Here is a 22,077-nt window from a genome sequence, read left to right as displayed (position 1 = left end):
GTCGAGGCGGGTGTCAGGTGCGTGGGTGCACTGCACTGTTATTGAAAGCCAGCAGCGCAGCCTGGGACCCGGCGGCGATGCCGCAGGCGAGGGCACACGGCCACTGGCACTGCTGACCACGTCGCACACGCGCTGGAGCAGCAGTAGGCAGCCAGGCTTCGCTTACCCAGCCTGGCTTCCTGCTTCTGCTCCGGCGGGATGTCTGCGACGTGGTCAGCGCTGGTGCCGTGCCCTCGCGACCTGCTTTAAAAAACAATGATACTGTCAGAGGCAGAGTAAAGGGCATTTCTGTCCGTGCATGTGTCCAAAAATATGGAACGTTTCACAAATTTGCGTGTCATCCTTGCGCAGTCCGGGCCATGCTAATCTTCTGGAGTGGAGTCTCTGCTTTCTGGTGGATCCGGTTTTAAATGCAATTCGAAATAACTAATTTTTGTGTTCGCTTTCTGATTCAGATCTACGCACAAAGCAGGAAACCAGTATCGCACAGGCAGTTTAGGGTGGAACGAGTGCCGTTAGTGACGTGAACGTTATAATACAAAAATATCCATGTGGTACTGCACGTCACATATTAATTTACGGGTGTTAAGATGGCATTACAAAGAGCATGGAAACTACTGTAAACATGACCAAGTATGCATAGTACTATGCATGACCAAGTATGCATAGTACTACGGGAACCTAAAAGCGGGCAAGCGCCATTTAATACCCTAACGTACAACGTTTAAGGGCTTGACACATTACAATGTAAGCATGCTTGTAAAGTGGGCAATACTGCTTAGACACTACGGTCTATATTCCAACATGCCCAAGACGCTTTGCAAGATGTTGGCAGGGGGTAGTTGCCAAGTCACTTGTATTGAGGTGAAAAGCCACTTAAACGATTAGAAGTGTCAGGGCGGCAGTGGTCTTTAGTTATTAAAATAAATGGGACATCCTCTTCTCCCATAGGTGGAGTTGGTATAATGCAGGTGAAACGGATCATTATCCAGGCTGCGTGCAAAGTGGCAACTCCCTTCATAATACCTGGGTGCTGTGGGCCTGAACGCATTACAATTTTCCTACCACAAGCCAGAGAAAAGACAGGGTGCCTGTGAGGGTTTGCTTGGGTGGGGGCATGTTCAGTTTGAGGCAGGGCCGTACTGGGCTGTAGGCAGAATCCAAGGCCCCCTGGGGCCAGTGCCGCCATCTGCTATAAGTGGGCCGGTGTGCTCAGGTCTGGCTGTCTTGCCTGCGGGCTGCAGGCTGCAGCCCGCTCAGCAGCCAGCTCATGCCTCACGGCACACAGCGGATACATTCATTAAAGAATGGTAAAATGAAAGTGTTACCTTTCTTTGATGAATGAATCACGTGGGCGTGCTGACCTGGCAGTGCCCTTGGCCCTGGACCCATCCAGTGATGTTGTAGCGCCAGCGTGGTGCCAGTTGTTGCAAATGCAATGATCGCAACAAAAGGAGCGGCTCCTGGGCCTGGAGCCGCTCCTTTTGTTGTGATTCATTGTGGACCCTGCACCATGTCCTGGGCTCCTCTGCTCGTAGTTGCATTACCCATCTCAGCCGTTCAATAACTTAATAGTTGTAATCTACTATTCTGGATGCGGGTGAATTAATAAAAGGTGTTTAAGTGTCAACATTAGCTCACTGAAGCAATTTTGTGTGAAAAAAAGAACACACATTAAAAATCACATGTACAACTGTTTACATAGGTTCTAAGCCATGATAGTCGTATGATAAAAGGGGTGCACACATACATTTCCCGTGCCAAATCCCAAAATAACTATGCCACTAAAGGTAATTCTTCATAAAGAGAACATAGACAGAGGACTGACGGAACTGATCTGTTGATGCATTGTTCTCATGAATCCCCATCGGAGCCAACATGGCAGCCGCCAGAAGGATCTCTGGCTTAACATATCTTCTGTTGCGCTCATCTTCAGCTCGGCTTCTCTCGTTTTTAGTCGATAATTTCCATTTCTAATTTGAAACGCACATCCTACTGGACAGGCAAGCTGCAAGCATATGCATGTATACCTACTTTGCCACATTTATTTCTATAGCTTCAAGGCACAGAAATGTAATTACATTGCTCTTGTGTGCATGATTACACAATGAGAGGTTTGGCTGCTGCACATACAGGTGCACTTGAGTGTTCTCCTTCTATGTTTTAGAGAGGTTACTCGTCAACAGCAGTGTGCCTCTTCCATAGCACATCAAGTGACCATTGACTTCAATGTGCCACAATGGATGCTTTGTTGTAATGTTTCTATCTTTCCCATCTCCCTGGTATGCTGTTCCGGATGTTTGCATGTATGAGGTAACAAGTGCTCAGAGTATGGTATGTCCTGTGAGTGCGCTCCTTTCACTATTTTGCACCAGACCTGCAGATTAACTTAACTGGTCTACTGTTGAATCTCAGCTACCAGTTTAATGGTATCCACTACAGAATAAATGCTCATTTTGTTATAGCTGATATGATAGCTCAGTGGGTTGAGTGCTCTCTGCTGCAATGTGTGTGTGAACTGCAGGTTGGAATCCCAGCAAGGCCATCTCAGCCTTTCATCCTTCTGAGATCAATAAATGAGTACCAACACAGGTTGGGTGATATTGTATGAATATTTGTTCTATAAAAAAGAGCTTAAGCATAAGTGCTAAACAATAACATATTGTCATTTGGCCTTAAGCGTCTGCTTGCATTCACAGTAATTTGACAGTATAGATCTATACACACAGATATCGTAACTATATTTTTCTTAGTGTACTGAGGGATAATGCTTTATGGGGCCACTTCCTGTGATGTCATGTGGGGGTATGGTCAAATGACATCACTTCCTGTGGGACGTGGTCAAATGACACCACTTCCTTTGATGTCGAGTGGGGGTGTGATCAAATGACATCACTTCCTGTGGGGCATGGTCAAATGACATCACTTCCTGTGATGAGTGGGGGTGTGGTCACATGACATCACTTCCTGTGATGTCACTCTTGGGGGCGTGGCACTGTGATGTCACTTCCGCTACCCCTGGCATTTTGGTGAAATGACGTCCCTGCCCCAGAGCTGTGCCAGATGTTAAGATGAATTCTAAACCTTCTAGCCATGACCTTTTGTTTTTCTTTAGTCGTCCTGAGTAGGACGGGTATGCACAATTCGATTAATGCCAATTCTCATAGCACTGCCAGACTCGTATTGAGGCCCTTAGTCGACGATTTCATTATTTTCAAAATTTGGGAGTGTGTAGAAGCAGGTGACCTGCATGTGATGTGCTAAACCAACACAATGCTTGCTTTTGCAACAGATCTTACTTTAATCAGTACAAGTCAGTGTTGTGCTATGAATGGATAAAGTTGTGCAATTTAGTGAATCCTCTCTACTGCGTTTCTGCTTGTAACAAGCAAATCACTAATGCGCACAAGTGTCACTGGGTGGTTTTCTGCAAACGCGTTTTTATGTTTCCCTTTGTTTCACAGAATCGTATTGTGCTTTTTTTCTTTGCACTGTGGCAAATAACGTAATTTATATTAGAAATTGGTGTGTGAACACTGCACTGGAAACGAACCACAGGATGTCCTCCCCACGTTTTAGCTTTCGGTACCACCATCCACATGCATGTGCGTCTGATATTCTAGAATAACTAAATAGCGTGTAGGTTCGCTCATGTGTAGTGAGGAAGGAGCTATGTTTAGACTATCAGAGATGGGGATAGCTTTGCTCACGGAATTGGTAGACTGTATTTTATTTTGAACAGCAGAAAAGGAATTATTTCTTTAGAGTGCTCTAGTGTATTGCAACATGTTGTGCTGTCACATCCTTTCTGCATCTGCTATGCTAACGATTTGAATTGAACCCACTCAGATAACGCGCAGATGACACATAAGAAGGCGAGCTGCAGACCCACCACAAAGGACACCTTTTCTGACACAAACACACTGAAGTGATTTAACGTCAGCGGCTGTTTCCCGAGGGGCGTATGATAACATATGGGTGATAAACTATTAGGGTACCAGGGGGGCACATGTAACTCACTCGATCATTAGGCTGAAGGCTGAGCAGTGCTGGGGTTGATGCAAGCAGTTGTTTATGGCTGCCTGGGAGATAACAGCATGCATTGGAATTCCAGACGGGTTCCTTCTGGAAAAGAATGCGCTATCATTATGTGACAAATCACAGTACAACCTGGATGCCGCCCCTGCCCTTTGGCCTTGGACTTTCCCAGTTTATCTGGCACTGGAAAAATAAATTAGTTTTAATTGACAGCTGTATTATCCTAAAGCACTCCTGAGATTGTCTCGAAGGATTCCAACTGGTAAATTCTTTAGGTCTACAGCGAGGCCGAGCAGTTATTTCTCACATATCCTTGCACTGGATTCATGTGCGAGTCTATCGCCAGCCCCTGAATATTTGGAGCACGTGTTGGATGGGGAGTCAGAAAATAAGAGAAAGGAACGTGGGGTCCACTGAACATGTTTTGACACGCAATATCATGCCAGGATACAGACCCTGTGTCTATGGGGTTTCTGCCAACAGTACATTTCTGACACTCGATTATATAAATATGAATGTTGTGCTTCAAGTACCTGGGTCCTTTACTCTGTTTTTCTGGTTAAAGGGATGGTCTAGTAAAAAATTTTATTTAAAAAATAGATAGGCAACATAAAAAAAAAATACTACCATTCTCCGTTTTAAAACTTCCTATGCAAAATTTAGGGTAAATTCGCAAAAGCAAGCACATGGGCGCATCCATTTTGTAAAATGGAGGCCCTCCTCTGCTGGCTTTTGCTTTTGCGGCACTAATGAAGGAAAAGCCAGCCAGCTGTAGTAAACAAAAGCTACCGCTGCGTGGCTTTCCCTTCATTAGTGCTGTAGGCGGAGGACGGGGACCGGAGACCAGAGCAGGAAAGCTGCAGCTGAATCTCGGTAAGTGCTATTTATTTTTTTTTTTTAAATAAGCACTAGCTGCAGTTTTTTTTCTAAGTTTTCCGGGCTGGAGGAGCCCGGAAAACGTTGAAATAAAACCGCAGCTTTAAAAACATTATTGTGTTGGAAAACGCTGCGGTTTTTCTTTCCGAGTTTCTCAGGCTCCTCCGGCTCGGAGGAGCCTGAGAAACTCGGAAAGAAAAACTGCAGCGTTTTCAAACACAACCGCGTGTGTTTCTGCCTGCTGTGGCTATCACTTTGGGTCTCCGGTGCTCCCAGGGGAGCACCGGAGACCCAAAGTGAAAGCCACAGCAGGCAGAAACACAACGCGGTTATGTTCACATGCCGCGTAGTGTTTCTACCTGCAGCTGATTTCCCATTTGGGGAGCCCGAGAGACCCAAATGGGAAATGCTAAATGCTGCGTTGTGCATGCCTAAATCTGCTTTCCCATTTTCCAAATTTTTACTAGACCATCCCTTTAAGTTAAAGGCTCAAAGATGTAGAGGCAGATTTTGCATTTGTTATGCCACGTGGGTTTGTCCCTTCAATAGGAAGCATCGAATGATTATTGAATAGCAAATGACCAGCAATACTGCCCCATCTATTACTTTGCACAGTTCCATGAATCTGCGCGTGTGCCGGCAGTGCAAAGTACCTTTTCAGCAGTGCAAAGTCACTTTGAACCGTGCAAACAATTCCATGAATTGGGCCCTGTGTGTTCTGTCATACTTTGCAGCATAGAGGTATCAGGTTACAATGTAAATGTGTGTAGGCTGTAACATGTGGAAGCTGATAGATCCGTTTCTTCTCCTTTGTGGTTCTGATCTTTGATCCCATTTCTTGGTTGGAGAAATGCTGTATATACTTCCTGTCCTTTGCACCAAGTAGATGGCCTCTGGTCAACCAAGTGGCATGTTTAATGACTGTCTGCTTATGTGTCCCAGTGACATTGCTGCACACTTATTTCCATGAAGAGCAAACAGCATATTTTGTAAGTGTTTTTCAGAGCATAAAAGCGAAGTGTGGGCAGATGTGTAGGTGTACTCCGCATCAGCGAGAAGGTCTTGGGCAGCAGTGGTTCTATTTGTCACACGTTTCCGATAACGTTTTTCTTTTTTTGGGTGGGGGGGCAGGAGAGGCGTGGTGGGGTGTATTGTAGCATAGCATCGTTTAAATGCTTTCAGAATTCTTGATACTTTTCTCTAGTGCTACGTTGTTTACAGCTTTTCTTTGTTTTCTGTGTAGTGTATTTCTTTGTATTATTTGATAGTAGAAATTAACATATGACTGCATTCTAATGGCGGAATTACAGTATGGTTGCACAATCAAATTAGCAGCAGTGCGGATATAGTGAATATTTCCTAAACGATCTTAAGTGCAACTAAAGTCCTCTTTTGCAGACATCTATTACATCTCCACTTTCAGTTTAACCACGATCTTAAGTGCAACTAAAGTCCTCTTTTGCAGACATCTATTACATTTCCACTTTCAGTTTAACCACGATCTTAAGTGCAACGAAAGTCCTCTTTTGCAGACATCTATTACATCTCCACTTTCAGTTTAACCACGATCTTAAGTGCAACTAAAGTCCTCTTTTGCAGACATCTATTACATCTCCACTTTCAGTTTAACCACGTGTCTCAACCAGATAGCGCACAATTATTAGTCTGCCCTCAATATGTGTGCACCCATGTTAACACATCTACATGCTTTGAGATGTCTCCCAATGTGCAGATGTCATGATGAGGATGGTGTGCTAAACCTGTACGTGCATTTCAGTGACAGCTGGTGATTATTTTACTTGGTGGATCGTACATATTTGCAAAGCCATCGAGCGTAGCGAGGAATCCGAACCGACCATGTCTGAGGGATGGGGGGGTTCTCTCCCCAAGAAAATTGTTTGGCTAATAGGTTAAAATGGTGCATTATGTAATACACCTTCTGTGAAAACATGGGGTAAGAAAGCCAGCTAGTTTGCAATCGGTTTTGCAGAGTAATTCATGAAAATATGCAATAGATGCCAGTCACCAACAAGTGCAAAGGAGTATTTCCTAACGCATTTTTATGATGCCTTTCACCACAATTTATGCCAGTATAAAAGAAAATGTCACACTGACTGTGTCCATACATTTACATGCTGACTGTACCTAAATATGCCAGAATTCACATATAAGAACATACTTACATTTTGCATAATGATAGCAATGATACCATAAGAAAACATGTCTAAATTGTCTCTGCCAATATATGCCAGTACCTGCACATACAAACATACTCCTTATGGCTTAGCCATTCAAAAATACCATGCAACTATAAGAAAACCTGTTCAACCTAGACTGCTCCAATACAAGCCAGTACAGACACATAACACTTGCTTCGCCATAGATGCCCAGTAAAAAATATCATGCCACATTATGATATTATAACTAGGCTGGCTTTACCAAAATGCCAGTTTAGCCATGTAATAACACTCATCATGCTTGCTTTGTTCTTTTAAAGAAAGCATTATACATGTTTTCACATGCCTAGACGTGCATGCTGGTGTAGTAGGCCCAGTAAAAAAGACACCCAAATCTCAACACTTGAGGCCAGTGTTGCCTGCCTTGGCCTTTCCACCAGATGCCTGCTCCGGTGAGCAGAGCTTCCTTTGGACCCATTGATCCCACAGGAGCATCTGCTCCATGCCAAGATGGCCACTGCCATCCCAAACTTCCTCCGCTGCAGGCTGCATTCCATGACCCGTGCCCTGATTAGTCGCTGAGCGGCCTCAAAGGAAATGAGACGCAGAGCCAGCAGACAAAACAGGCCACATCCACACACCCACACTTAAGGCCCCTGTTGCCTTTCTTGGGCATTCCAGGCGATGCCTGTACGGCAAGAAGAAGAAGCCAAGCGGTCCAACAGAGCTTCCGTTGATCCCACTGGAGCAGTTACTCCATTACAAGATGGATGCTGCCATCCCAACCTCACTCCCCTGCAGTCTTCAAATCCTGCAGACTGTTCTCCATGACCCACGCCCTGATTCGCTGCCAAATTGGTCTCAAGTGAACTGAGACCCCAAGCCGGTTCCAAAGCTGGCCACATCCAAAGGTCCACGCTTAAGGCCCCTGTTGCCCATCTTCACATGTCTCGGCATGCCTGGCACACCCAACCACATTTTCCAGCTGACCTCTGGTCTCGCCACTCTTACCCCCTGTCTACTTTGGACAGGCCATCCATCTACAGCAGAAGTAGCATCCTCCGAAATCATACACACGACTTTCCTCACAACAACATGCACGGTAAGGTGAGTTTTGTCTCTCCTGGCCAATCACGATGCTATGACCACTTTATGTATGCAATGCCCTGGCCCCCTATGCCACCCTTCACCCTATTTCGGCCACCTATTCATCATGCCTGTACCCTTGTGTGTCCTATGCAGCGGGGCCCCCTGCGACACTGCACTGCCCTTCCCAGGCCATCCACACAGGTCAGGGAGACTCTCTCACCCCACAAGACCCAATGCACCCTTTACACCCCCATCCCTTTCCTACCTCAACTTATCATCACACCAGTTCCGTGCATGCTAGCTAGACCCCCTCTCAGTCAGGCATGGACACTACCCAGCCCTACTCGCCTGCTTCCTCCAACTCATCCCCACACATGCAATGTTAGTAACCTAAAATAAGGACTGACTCCTGGGCTCTCTTGCCAATGCTCTGGGGCACAATTATCCAGGTTTCGTGCTCGAGCTGTAGTGACTACAATGCTACCCTATAGCCTCAATCTACCCTTGATAGTGAGTCTAGACGCTTAAGGCTCTCCCCTCAAACTACTGCCCCATCTCATCCTCATCCCTACTACCACTCACCTCCCCACCCTTAACACCTATGCCAAACCCACCCCTGACACACTGCTCATGCCCATATCTAATCATGTTGTGACCATCAACTGCGCTTTGTTAAATGTCAGTTCACTTGGTGCTCATGAAATCTCTGTCCATGACCTAATCATTGACCATCACCTAGACATCCTTGCCACAACTAAATCCTGGCTCCATAGGACCTCTGGCCCTTTACTCTCATTCACCCCCTCCTAGCTACTCTATCTTCTGAGCAGACCACCCCAGCGCACCAGGAGGTAGCTTATCCCTCATTGCTAAATCATCCCTACAAATCAGACAGATAGCTACTCCTCTGGTATTAGGTTATGGAATACTTCTCACCAAGCTAACATTCAATCCTAAGAGCACCTATAACATTTTATTCCTCAACCGGCAACCCAACTCTTAGAATTCACTGGAGTCAGCCATTCCACTATTGCTCACGAACTGTATCAAGCCAACCACCAAATGTATCCTCCTGGGTGAATTTAACATGGGCTTCAATGACGCAATGAGCACTAAACCCTCAGCCTTTGCCAACTCACTTGCAGAAATTAACTTTACTCAGCATGTCTCCACTCCCACTCACGCCAAAGGGCGTATCCTTGAGTGGAGCCTCACAACTAATGCCTCTGTCGATTTCTCAGTCATTAACCCTTTACCCTGGACTGAGAGTTCGGCCTGTCTCACTCCCACCACTTGATCCTACTTTGGTCCACAACACTCGCAAACTCACTGAAGAGACACTTGTGCCTACTCTCCAGATTCTACTCCCCACAAGCAAGGACTCACAAGGCCTAGCTGACATCTACAATCACAGCCTCCACCACTCTATGGACCTCCATGCCCCCCTCAAACCTAAAATACTAAAACCACAGAAGCCTGCCAACACTTGGTTTACAGAAGATCTTATCAGCTTCCACAGATGCAGAAGAGCCCTAGAACACCTGTAGAGGACACATCTGACCCCACGAATTGTGAAATCCTCTCCAATGCCACGAACATTTACAAAAACGCCTTAATCATTTCTAACGCCAACTCTTACAATTCCATAATCACCAATGCAGTTCCAATGCTAATGAACTCTTCTACATTCTCAAAGGGTTAGAAAACACAGTCCCCACCTGTACCCATACTGAATCATAGCTTGGTGCTCTACCATCCAAACTGCTAAAATGGACACTCTAAAAGATATAATAACCATTAAAAAAGCACAACTCGTGGTGAAACCCACATCTTTGAATGCACCAGTGCTTCCAGCTCTGCCTAAACACCCATCTGCCCCCCTTCATTTTTTCTCAAGTATCCCAAGCCGATGTACTCACAACTATCCATACACTCAAAGCATCTAACTGCAAGGGTGATACCTGCCCTGCTCAGATCATCAAGCTCTTTGCCACTACACTGTCCCCTATCATCACTGACGTCATCAACACCTCCTTTTTGTCCAACTGAGTGCCTACCAGCCACAAAGCTGCCTGGTTACCCCTGTCCTAAAGAAACCATCACTCGACCCTCCCCTCCCAACCAACTACCCCCAATCACCACTGTCCCCCTCCTCCTCAAATGTTTGGACTGTACGGCCTATTCCCAAATCCAGCACTCCCTAGAACACCACCACCTACTGGGGGCAAGACAATCAGGCTTCCGGCCCAAACATAGTATGGAAACAGCCCTGCTAGATCTCAAAATTATGTTTTACTGGGCATCTATGATGTACTATCATAGATGCCTAAATGCCCAGTAAAAAATCCTCTCCTCCTCCTCCTCCCTCTCCAACTCTTCACCCCACACAAATCAGCCTCCCAGGCCAGCACAAATCCAGTGCAAGCACACCCACATTTATTCAATCATGTAAACACACATTCAGGCAGCATTCACACAGCATTAATTAAAAAAAAAAACATTCACACACTCATTCAAACACACGTTCACTCGCTCATTCGCACAGCATTCATTTAAATTACATTGTTAGATTGCATAGCAACAGGAAGGATTGGTCCTTTCTAAAGTGCCGTTGTCTCTCACGTTGTTCTGTTTTGACATGTGTTAGACCATAGTCCGAGTAGTAGTCTAGTTCTTTTTAAAAAGGGACCGGTGCAACGTCCTCGCAGGATCGATGCAGCAGTAATCCTCCTTCAGGCCCTCTGTCCTTTGTTTTTTGCCTTCCTCCTTCCTTCTTCTGTTTTCCCCAGTTTTGCGGAGAATACCTTTCTGGCTTTGCTGCTTGTTTCTCCCTAGCTTGCGGACACTATTATAAAACTGTTTCATCGAGGCTGAATCTTGCTACTATGGCATCACTCCTGGTCTCCTGCTTTGAAAGCAGATATATTTCAAGAAGGGAGGGATTTTTGCAAAGCCTGTCTTTTCCCTCGGGACCTTTTTGGTCCAAACCTCCTTTAGGGTAAGTGGGTTTTTCATTGAAACACCCTGGGATGGTTGTGGCTACAATTGTCCCCTAACAATTCACCCTTGCATAAAGCCTCCTAGACAGTAAGTGGGGAGTTTGGTGGCAATTTCAGTAATCTCTGGATTAAGTATTACTGAAATTGTAATGTATTCTATTGTAGTCATCATTTATATTGTGCCTTTTACCATTACAATAGCCTCAACATGCTTGTGGTGGGAATGCCCTTGAGGACTGCAATTCCAGAGTATAAGAAATTCTCATAGAGGTTTAGTATGCATGTGTGCATTTGGGCAATATTTGGAATGAGGTGGGCTGGCAATTGGGCTCCAGTAAGCAACCCAAGAGGTCAGACACATGCATGGGTGCTGAGGGGGGTCACAAGAGTGTGCTAGTACAAGAGACTTGTTATGTGTCCAGCTAGACTGAATTTGTCATCGGTTGTAGCTGTAGTCTAATGTGTGTGAATGGATAATGATTCCTGCGACAGATGTCCACCGAAGTAGTGCATTATACGTAGCTTAAGCTCTGAAGGAGCATATCTTTGATTTTGCTGTGTGATCAGATTATCTGTGTGAAAAGAACTTCTAGGCACTGTGCACAGGATACCCTGAAAGACTTCTAAGCACACTAGAGTACTAACTTAGTACATCTCATAGGCGTAACAGACAGACTACCACAAGGTCTTGGAATTATAGGATTCTCTAACCACAATAGCCAGTCAACCCTTATAGTCTTGCTATGTATCTTCTAAGTTCTAAAATGGGCTACCTTCAGGCATCTTCTAAGTGCAATATCAAGCATACATGCATTTATGTGTAAAGCTGGCTAACCTATACATATTCTAAGTGCAATGTATAGTTTTTCATCATATATAGTTCAGCGCAATGGACAGGCAAATAAAATAAAGTGCAACACAATTGCCCACTCCCAAGACCATCTAAGTGCAACACACTGCCCACACTCAAATCAGCCTATCCTTCACAGAACCTCTGAGTGCAAGAAATGTGCTACCTTCCAAATACCATCTAGAGCGGTAAATGTGCTAGCCTTCACAGATCTTCTCATGCACTACGTGAGCTAACCTACAACATTTCTTCCAAGAGTAATACATAACATAAATTACCAATTACAATGCCCTATCCATCACAGTTTCTTCTAAGCTACCCTACTCAATTTAATTCTTTGAGAAATACATGTGCTAGCCTTCAAAGTTCTTCATAAGCAATACATCTGCTATTCTACACAATTTGTTCTAATGGTAACACATTACTTAACCTGCCCAATATCTTCTACCTCCGAATCCATCTAAGCGTGATCCATTTCCTGCCCACAAACTAAAACTAAGTGCGACAAATTTCATGCCCCTAAATACCTCTAAGTGCAACACACATTCCTTGGGTTTATCCTGAGTCCAAAAGGAGTCCGAATGGACTCACGAAAGGTGGATGCAATTCTTAAGTGGCCATCACTGAATTCAGTTAAAGCAGTACAAAGCATGCTTGGCTTTGCCAATTTCTACCGCAGATTCATCCTGGATTACTCACATGTTGTACATCCCATCACAGCACTCTTCAAACGCCTTATGTGGACTGAAGAAGCTGAAAATGCCTTCCAAGAGCTGAAAGCGAAATTCACATCTGCACATGTACTAAAGCACCCATGCCCTGAACTTCCATACATAGTGGAAACTGATGCATCCAGTTTAGCCATGGGAGCTGTCCTGTCCCAAAAAGACCCTGAAACTGGCCAACTTCACCCAGTAGCATTTTGGTCCAAAAGTTCTCGGCACCTGAGTTAAACTATGATGTTACCGACAAGGAGATTTTAGCCATTAAATCCGCCTTCAAGGCTTGGCGGCACTATCTTCTCGGTGCCAGGCATACCATTACTGTGATCACCGATCACCGGAACCTGCAGTATTTAAAGACAGCCAAGGCCCAATCGTCATGCCATCTCCGATGGGCATTATTCTTTGCCGAGTTCGATTTCGTGATAACCTACCGACCAGGTTGCAAGAATGGTAAAGCAGACGCCTCTTCCCGAATAGGGATGGGAGAGGTAGAAGTGAACCCAGAACCAGTACCTATAATTTCCGAACAAAGGATTCTTGGCATGACTACTCTACATACACTAGAGGACATTCAGGTGAAGATCCAGCAACTCTTAGATTCCATAGACCTGCAGGACTGGGTAAAGAAAGGCCCGGACTACTCTGTCACCAATAACCTGCCTTATTACCAAGGGTGGCTATTTCTGCCACACAAGGAACTACAAGAGCTAGTCATTTCCCATTATCATGACACCCTAATGGAGGGGCACCCAGGTATTGCAAAGACTGAAGCTAAAATTAAGAAACAATTCTGGTGGCCCACCTGGCGAAAGGATATTAAATCATTTGTAATGTCTTGTGGCATTTGCACCCAAAACAAAAGTCAGAAGAAAAAACCAGCTGGACTCTTACAACCTTTAGACATTCCGCCTACACCATGGCACACTTTATCGTTAGACTTTATTACGGATCTACCTCCATGCAATGGATTTAACACCATTCTAGTTATTGTGGATCTTTTTTCCAAGATGGCCCACTTTATTCCTTTAAAGGGATTACATTCAGCTTCAATCCTGGCCAAGGAGTTCCTCGAAAACATTGTTCGCATACATGGATTTCCGTCCGTATTGTTCTCTGGCCGAGGCAGTCAATTCATTTCACATTTTTGGAGGAAATGTTGTCAAGTGGCGCAAATCGATGTGAGGTTATCGACCAGTCACCACCGCCAAACCGATGGTCAAAGGGAGAGGACCAACCAGGCTCTTGAACAATACCTGCGTTGTATGTTACATCAGACTGAGAATAATTGGAAAGACATTCTTTGGATCGCCGAATATGCATACAATAATTCAGTACATTCTGGAACTGGACAAAGACCCTTTTATACCTTATATGGGCACCATCCTCGAACCTCAGACCTTGACTCACCTCAACACTTAGAAATGCCCTCAGTGGACCATCTGCACGCTATGATTACACAAGCCTTTAAGGAAGCAACTGCACATTTAAAACAAGCGAAAGAAAAATACAAGAAAAATGCTGCATAGAAGCGATACTCCACAATACCAGATAGGGGACCAAGTATGGTTGGCCACAAAACACACACCTCTAAAGGGAACACGGACCTTTAACCCCAGATATGTGGGACCTTACTCTATTAAGGCCATTATCAACCCAGTGGCCGTCAAGTTGGACTTACCTGCTAATATGCAAATTCACCCCGTTTTTCATGTGTCCGTTTTAAAACCAGTGTACCCAGGGAAAAGACTAACAAAGCCACCAGACCCCATCCTTATAGATGAGGAACCCGAATTTGAGGTCAAGAACATCCTGGACTCCAAGTTGGTGAAGTCAAAGCTTTTTTATTTAATCGACTGGAAAGGTTACGGACCACAGGAAGGTCATGGGAACCTAGTGACCACGTTCATGCACCCCGATTGGTGAAACAATTCCACCAAACTTTCCCAGACAAACCAAAACCACGGGGAAGAACGACTTTAGGAGGGGCATTGGGGGGAGTGCTGTCATGATGCCTACCCCCGGGGATCCAGATCAAGTCCAGCAGCCCCGGAAGGAGGCATCAAGTTATTCCAAGCAAGCCCAACAATCCCTGCTAGGGGCCATTTGGGTGCAGTCCTGGCGTCTATCTCGCCAGGCTCAAATGGAGAGTCAGTCCTGGTGCCATAATCACCATTCTCATAGATTAAATCTTACCTGATGCAGACCATGCTGCAAACCTACCTGATACAGACCATGCTGCAAGAACTCCAAGCCAAAAGAGGCTTGAAAGGGACTACTTTACCTTGGGACTATTTTCTACTCGGGTGGGGTTGGGGAAGAATACTTACCTGGGACTTCTTTGGAGGCTATTTAAACCCCGCCCGAAGAGCAGCACATGCTTCGCGTTATTTTGCATCCAGCAGCATAACGCTCACCGTGCCTGCAGTCAGCATCCAGTCTTCTGCCATGTGCGCCTCAAGTCTGGAGCTCCTAGAAAAAGGGAGAAAGAAGGAGAAAAGGTTAGAACAAGAGCAATACCTTGATCCTTACCTGAATTCCCGATCCACCGCGCCTTCAAGCTGGAAGAAAGAAGTTATTTTATGCGCGTCGCCTCGCCTGCTGGACTGAACTCACCGGCCTTCGCAACATCTTCATTATCCACCGCATCCTTCTGCATGTTCCCACTGCACTCCGGCATCTAAGGGGAACGCAAGAACAGTAAGGTGAGCCAAGGGAATAAACATAGGCAATATTAGTTACCCCCATAGACTTACCTGATTTTACCACCGGGGGTACTATTCCTCTTCACGAGTCGGCGCAGCCTCCACCACATCCTCGCCGTACCCCGGCCCATAAGGGGAACAAAAGGACAGCAAGGTGAAACAAAGGGACAAACAAGGGGAAACCTCCTCGCCACAATAGACTTACCTAATTTTACCACCGGAGGCATTATTCCCCGAGACTTCATACTTTCTCTCAGCGCCTGAACAAGGGAGAAAGCAACAGGTTACATACTGACATTATTTTATCGAACTGTGTTGGATAATACAAATCCTTACCTGAATATTACCGGTTGCCACGAGGAACTCTTTGCTAGGGTCAAGCTGCAACCTGCAAGGAATCGGACAAGAGTGAAAGTCAGACATTGGAACTCTTACGAACTACATACTTACGGCGTCTTGCCGGAAATCTCATGTTCTGGAACTCACCAATTCCTTCGAACCAGTGAAGCAACTGGTTATCTACGTGCCCCTGCGCTCAATGCAGGATGGAGAGCTCATCTTTCCAAACCATCAGGTGAGACTATAAGAGGGGACATCAAAGGTGATCAGTGGGGAGAACAGTGGGGGATGGGGGGTTTACGCTCAACTCCACGGGTGGTTAATTCCCTTTCTCCATTTTCAGAAGAATATTCCTACGGGCCAAGCAAACGAAGCTAGGTGGGCCAGTCCAGTCTGTCATCTCGGCACTACGCATCACATTGGTGGATACCGCAGCTGTCCAGTTCAGATTGACACCCCTGTGGGAGCCAGGTGAGCGTAACACACATTCACTGCCCGAAATCCTTCTAAGTGCAACATATTTCATATTTCATACCACCAAATTACAGATAGGTTTAATGAATTTCTTACTCCCAATATCTACCTAAGGGCAATGCCATTCCTACTCCCAAATTATAGCTGTGTGCAATACATTTTTTAAATCCCCAGAATACAGGTAAATGCAATATTATTATTATTATTATTATTATTATTATTATTATTATTATTATTATTATTATTATTATTATTATTATTATTATTATTGTATTTATTTAGCAAGGGCCTGGCTTCGAAAAGCAACAGAGCGTTTTTCAGAGCTTCACAACAATACAGATACATAACAGAGCACTTTACAGAGGTATACAACAGTGCAGATGCATAACAGAGCGTTTATCAGAGGTAACCACAGAACAGATATAGAGCAGGGGGCAGAATACAGAGGGGCACAAAGGTGGGGTACAGCTGTACTGGGTGGTGGGGAGGAGAGGGGCAGGCAGCGTTTAGTGAGTCAGTTGGGGCGAGGGACCACTTGATGGCCTAAAATGAATTTCTTACCTCCAAAAATCTATCTATTAAGATACCTTTCCTACTCCCTAAGATCCATCTGAGTGCAACAATTTCCTCACCCAAAATTCGTCTGAGTGCAATATCATTTCATACCTCAAAATCCATTTAAGTCTAACACATTTCCTACCCCCAGATCCATATAAATGTAACACATGTCCTACCCTCAGATCCATCTAAGTCTAACACATTTCCTACCCCCAGATCCATATAAATGTAACACATGTCCTACCCTCAGATCCATCTAAGTCTTACACATTTCCTACCCCCAAAGTACAGCTAAGTGAAGTACATTTCCTACCCCCCCAAGATCCATCTAAATGTAACCCTTTTCCTACCTTCAAAATCCATCTAAGTGTAACACATTTCCTAGCTCCAAAATTAAGGAATGCTGTGTGAATGTGCAAGTGAATGTGAATGTGTTTGAAATGATTACAAACAACATTCACTTGCTCATTCAAACACACATTCATGCATTTAAACATCATTCACACACCATGTACTGGCTTATTAAAACACATATTCACACATTGAAATAGCATTCACACAACATTTCATTGCTTATTAACACGCATCCAACCACCCATATATAAAACACTCAATCATTTGTATTTGCATACTGCTCCTCTCCAGCTCCAATGCACAAGAACAGAAGCCAGGAAGCATATAGTGCTTACTCTTTCTTAGGCTTGTGTGCAGGAATGGAAGTGATGATGACACGGCACTCCCTCCCATGTACAAACATGCAGTTACCAAGCCTACATTACCAAAGGCCATGCGAGGCTGGGAAGCTAAATTCCCCCAACCTTGCCTGGCTCATTGAGCATGCATGGTGGGTAACTAAACAGTGAAAGGGAAATCACAGTTCTTTTTGACAGTTTAAGTCAGCCAGGAACGCTCCCTCAGCTGCAACAAGCAGTTGGGGGAGTGCTCAGTGATTATACGTGGCTGCCGCTGCTCGCCCTTAATCAGTGAGAGTTCAGGTCCGCACCCCTTCACCCATAATGAATGAGACACCCCTAGTGAATTTCATAATCTTTTGAAGGATTGCTCTACCTAGCTATTTTTGAAGTTACAGTTGGTCCTTTTCCTCATTCTGATTTCAACCTTCCGTTACAAACTTGCTGCATGTTAGAAAGTGTTAGCTAAATATCACTCAGCAAAAGCATAGACAAGCGCTCCTTTCATCTGTGATATAATGTGTGTCTGTAGCAGCAGTGCTTGGCATATATGTGCCAGTTATGGTTGTGCAGATTACCACAACTGGCACATTTCTGCAATCATAATGTTCCATTAACAAATCGTTTTCACTACATTTCAGTTCTTATCAGGGCAACTTTATCATAATGTCTCTTTAATAAAGTTTTGTTTCAGTGAATTTCACAGGTTTTTGTTATGGCAAATTAATTGTGACATCCCTTCAACAATGTATTTTAACTGAATCTCATAGATTTTTATTAGGCCAACATAACCAAAATGTCCCTTCAACAGGTTTTTTCACTGATTTACTGATGCTTTTGTTGGAGAAACTTTCTAAGGAAATCCATTTATCAAACTCTACACTCACAATATTCTGAAAAGAAACTATATATCTGTCAATCTTCTTGTCCGCCTTTTTTATTAAGAGAACATCAATGCTAGACACATGGACTGGGGATTTTACAATCACTTTTATAAACCAAGACATTGTTTCACTGTAACCAAACTAACACAAATTACAAATTTGCAAAAATAATATTATGTATCCATCTTGTAACTTCAAGAATGGAATGTTTTTAAAAAGAAATTATGACTGCATCTTTAGGATTGTACTATAAACAGGAAGCCATTTTGAAATAACTAATTTCAACGTCTCACAGAGAATTGAAACAATGCCGAAAGATTGTTTAAAAGCATAATTAAAAGGACATATAATTTTGTGTTTTCAAATCACTTTTTGAAAAATGTAATTACATTACTGCAAATAATGTACTGTGTATTAATTTGCAAAATGCAAATTTAAAATGACAGCATCATCATTATTTTTAATTTTAAAAAACTGCAATGTGTAATATACAAATGTTTTGTTTATATACACAGAAATAAATAAAATGTAATATAAAACTGTAATACCACTTACAAATAAACATATATTTAACTGTTGATTAAGTTACAAATATACAGAATGCATTACAGTTTATAAAACCATTTTCTCTAATAGATATGAGCAATCCATTTGACTTGTCAGAATTGTACTTTTCAAAAGAGAATTTGGTAGAATTACAAAGTGTTCATGGTAAACAGTTATGTATTTTAGCATGCTGCAATGTTATCTTCCCATATAGAAATCCAAAATAACACAAGCTACACCAGCCGCAAATGTATTCTTGTACTATTTCCATAAACTACCACCACTTTCAAAAATAGCAATAATAACCCACAATGCTATCTTCATGGCCCAGTAATGGCCCAGGATCCAACTTGTAGGCCCAAGCAAAACAGGACTTTAAGATGGGGCCGGGTGCCGTTACAATCCTGTGAAGCCTCTGTAGTGGGTTTTTATTGCTATTAGGATTGGCAGGTTTGAAATCGAGTCTTCTAATAGTATGTATGTGTTTAAAAGTAGTGGTTGTGCACCTGCTGCAACCCATTAATTCAAACAAATACTGACTCAAATTGACCAGCATGAAAATGGAAAGCATGGCTCCATATAAAGCTCCACTTACATTTCCATGGTGGCCCCAGGAGAATATGATTAATGACACAATGTGGTGCCCAAAAACAAATATATAAGTGTAACAGGGGAGTGGGAGGGGTGACGCGACAGTAGTAGAGCAGACCAGGAAGTGATGGGCAGTGAAGGGATGATGGTGGGATGAATACAAACAGCTTGACAGAACACTGATTTGCATAATGACAGTAAGCTCACAATCCAAGCAACCCATTTGGTTTTTACAAATGCACTGGGTACTCATATAAAGCACCACTCAGCTATGAACTCCCCTACCTACTTAACCTCACTAACTACCTCACTAAAACTTCAATTCTTCTATGTTTCCATTCACTCATTATTCACACAACATTGCCACTCACCTTACCCCCTCACTTAACTCAAACCCTGCATTTCAATTGAAATATTTCCTTCATAGCATACATTGACAAACCATTGCATTCTTTAGCATCATCGTTGATACATCAGACCATCAGTTTAGTCCAAAACCAGGGTCAATCTAATCATCCAACTCCAGATTAAAAAAGCAATCTGCATCTGCCTATCCCAGGCTTCCCACTAAGTCTAGTGCTATGCTCACCCACTACCCTACATCCTTCCTCTACCTTACACTAGTCATACCATCATCTTTCTCAAAGTATAACTTTTACAGAAGACAACATTTCTCCTAAAACTACTCTCCACTAAACATGAAGCTAGAAGTTTAACCTCCACTCAAAACCTGACTTAATAAACACTTCAACAGAAATCCACTTCAGCCCACAAACACTCATCTTTATAGGAAATGTTTATTGTGTACACTGCTGAGACTCAATACATGAGTGTAGCAGCCTATCTAAAGAAAATATTCTTTTAGGTGCTCTTTATTAACTTGCATACGAATTCTATGCAAAATACACACACACCCACCCACCAATAACTATATTAGCGGTTAAATGAAAGTTCAGGTATTAAAGATGATGACAGTTTGCAACCATGTATTGTAAGCACTGGGATACCCCCTACCATACATGTAAAAAATGTTAAAAGTCAACAAATGGTCACCATAAAATGCAAATACAATAACTACTAATAGCCCCTTATCTATCTCAGGGACAAATAATTAAACAAACAGATAATAAGGCAAAGATAAGGTAAATAATACTATGGCGCAAACACCCAGATTCAAGAACAAAACCAGGGGTCACTACCTAATAAACCTATGCAGTGCACTGTGGAAGACTACCTTACTTCAGTTTATTGATGAGTGAGTACTACTGGCACAAGGGTTGGGTATCTATATGCTCTGCGGTATGAAGGTATAGCAGGCAGCAATCCTGGCAGGAAGGTTGGGCCCTCACCCCATCCTACCTCTCTGGGACTGCCAAGGTTATGTGTGAATATGTCCATGACTTCTGATTGGTGCTACCGACAAGCAGTGCCAGGAAGCTAAAACCCCACTATTTCCTCATGTTGAAGATGCTCAAAAAGTAACCAATAAAAAAAAAGTCAACCTTCCAAACACCTTAATAATAGACAATTTACCTTAACATCTCTTCCCAGGTACTAATGAACATTAACAGCCATTGCATCACACACACAAACACACACACACACACACACACACACACACACTTTACTTCAACCCAATGATGTAAATATTCTTTCTTTTCTCCAAATACAGATATACAAAATACCGAAGAAAATAGTAAACACATTGTGCAGGTAAAAACAAGCGTGAGTGACATACTCACCACCCACTAAATCAATTAATAGAAAATCCACAAGTAAGAGAAGACATTATTCTCCCCTTGTATATGTAGCCCACCTACCACAGAAATAGATGTCATTCCCCTACCTCCATTAAAAAAGGAATGCAAATAATTACCTTCCAAAAACCATTTCAAGAGAATACAAGCCCCCAACACAACAGACCTGGAAACGCTAACTTCCAATGTCAATGTGGTCCCTATTTATTTCATAAAAACTTTTCATTAGAGTCCCCACTAATCTCATAAAATAATCTGAAAAGTCAGCTTCTCACAAATGTCAATCATCCAAGAAAAGTAATTTATTATCAAAGAAAAGCGATTACAAAGAAATGATTGATAATGTATTGAAAATGAAAATAAAACTGTATTAGTCTTAATAATCAACATTTGTTAGAAAACTAGAAACAAAGCCAAGAAACAAGTGCAAGTTCATTATAGATAACTTCTATAACTTGTGTGTGGTCAACGGTATCACACTACCAGCATAGAATAGTAATGTCAACAAAAAGTCTACAACCAAGAATAAAACTACATCCAATCACAATAGATACACATAGTAGTGGCAAGGAAATAGTCGGAGGAATTATGCAAAGAAATCAGTTCTATGACAATATTTCGATTTTTGTAGGTTGCCATAGCAAAAGACTGATTTGTTTCGGCTGCTTTTTGGCAGTGTACAACTCTACCCCCACCGTCGATGCTCTCTTATAGTTTGTGCTTCAAAATGGGGGGTTTCACCCCCTGAAACCGTCTACCTTAGCCCCTGTGGTCTCCCTC

General features: G+C 43.3%; 1 pseudogene; it reads right to left on the bottom strand.

Annotated features, from left to right (window-relative positions):
- Positions 1 to 306: 306 nt before the first annotated feature.
- On the bottom strand, positions 307 to 373 carry LOC138496858 (U6 spliceosomal RNA; annotated as a pseudogene).
- Between the last annotated feature and the right edge of the window lie 21,704 nt (positions 374 to 22,077).

The sequence above is a fragment of the Ambystoma mexicanum genome, chromosome 10 (genome assembly GCF_040938575.1).
Source record: "Ambystoma mexicanum isolate Mex_15411 chromosome 10, UKY_AmexF1_1, whole genome shotgun sequence".
Taxonomy (NCBI): Eukaryota; Metazoa; Chordata; class Amphibia; order Caudata; family Ambystomatidae; genus Ambystoma; species Ambystoma mexicanum.
This window is presented reverse-complemented; position numbering and strand designations above follow the sequence as displayed.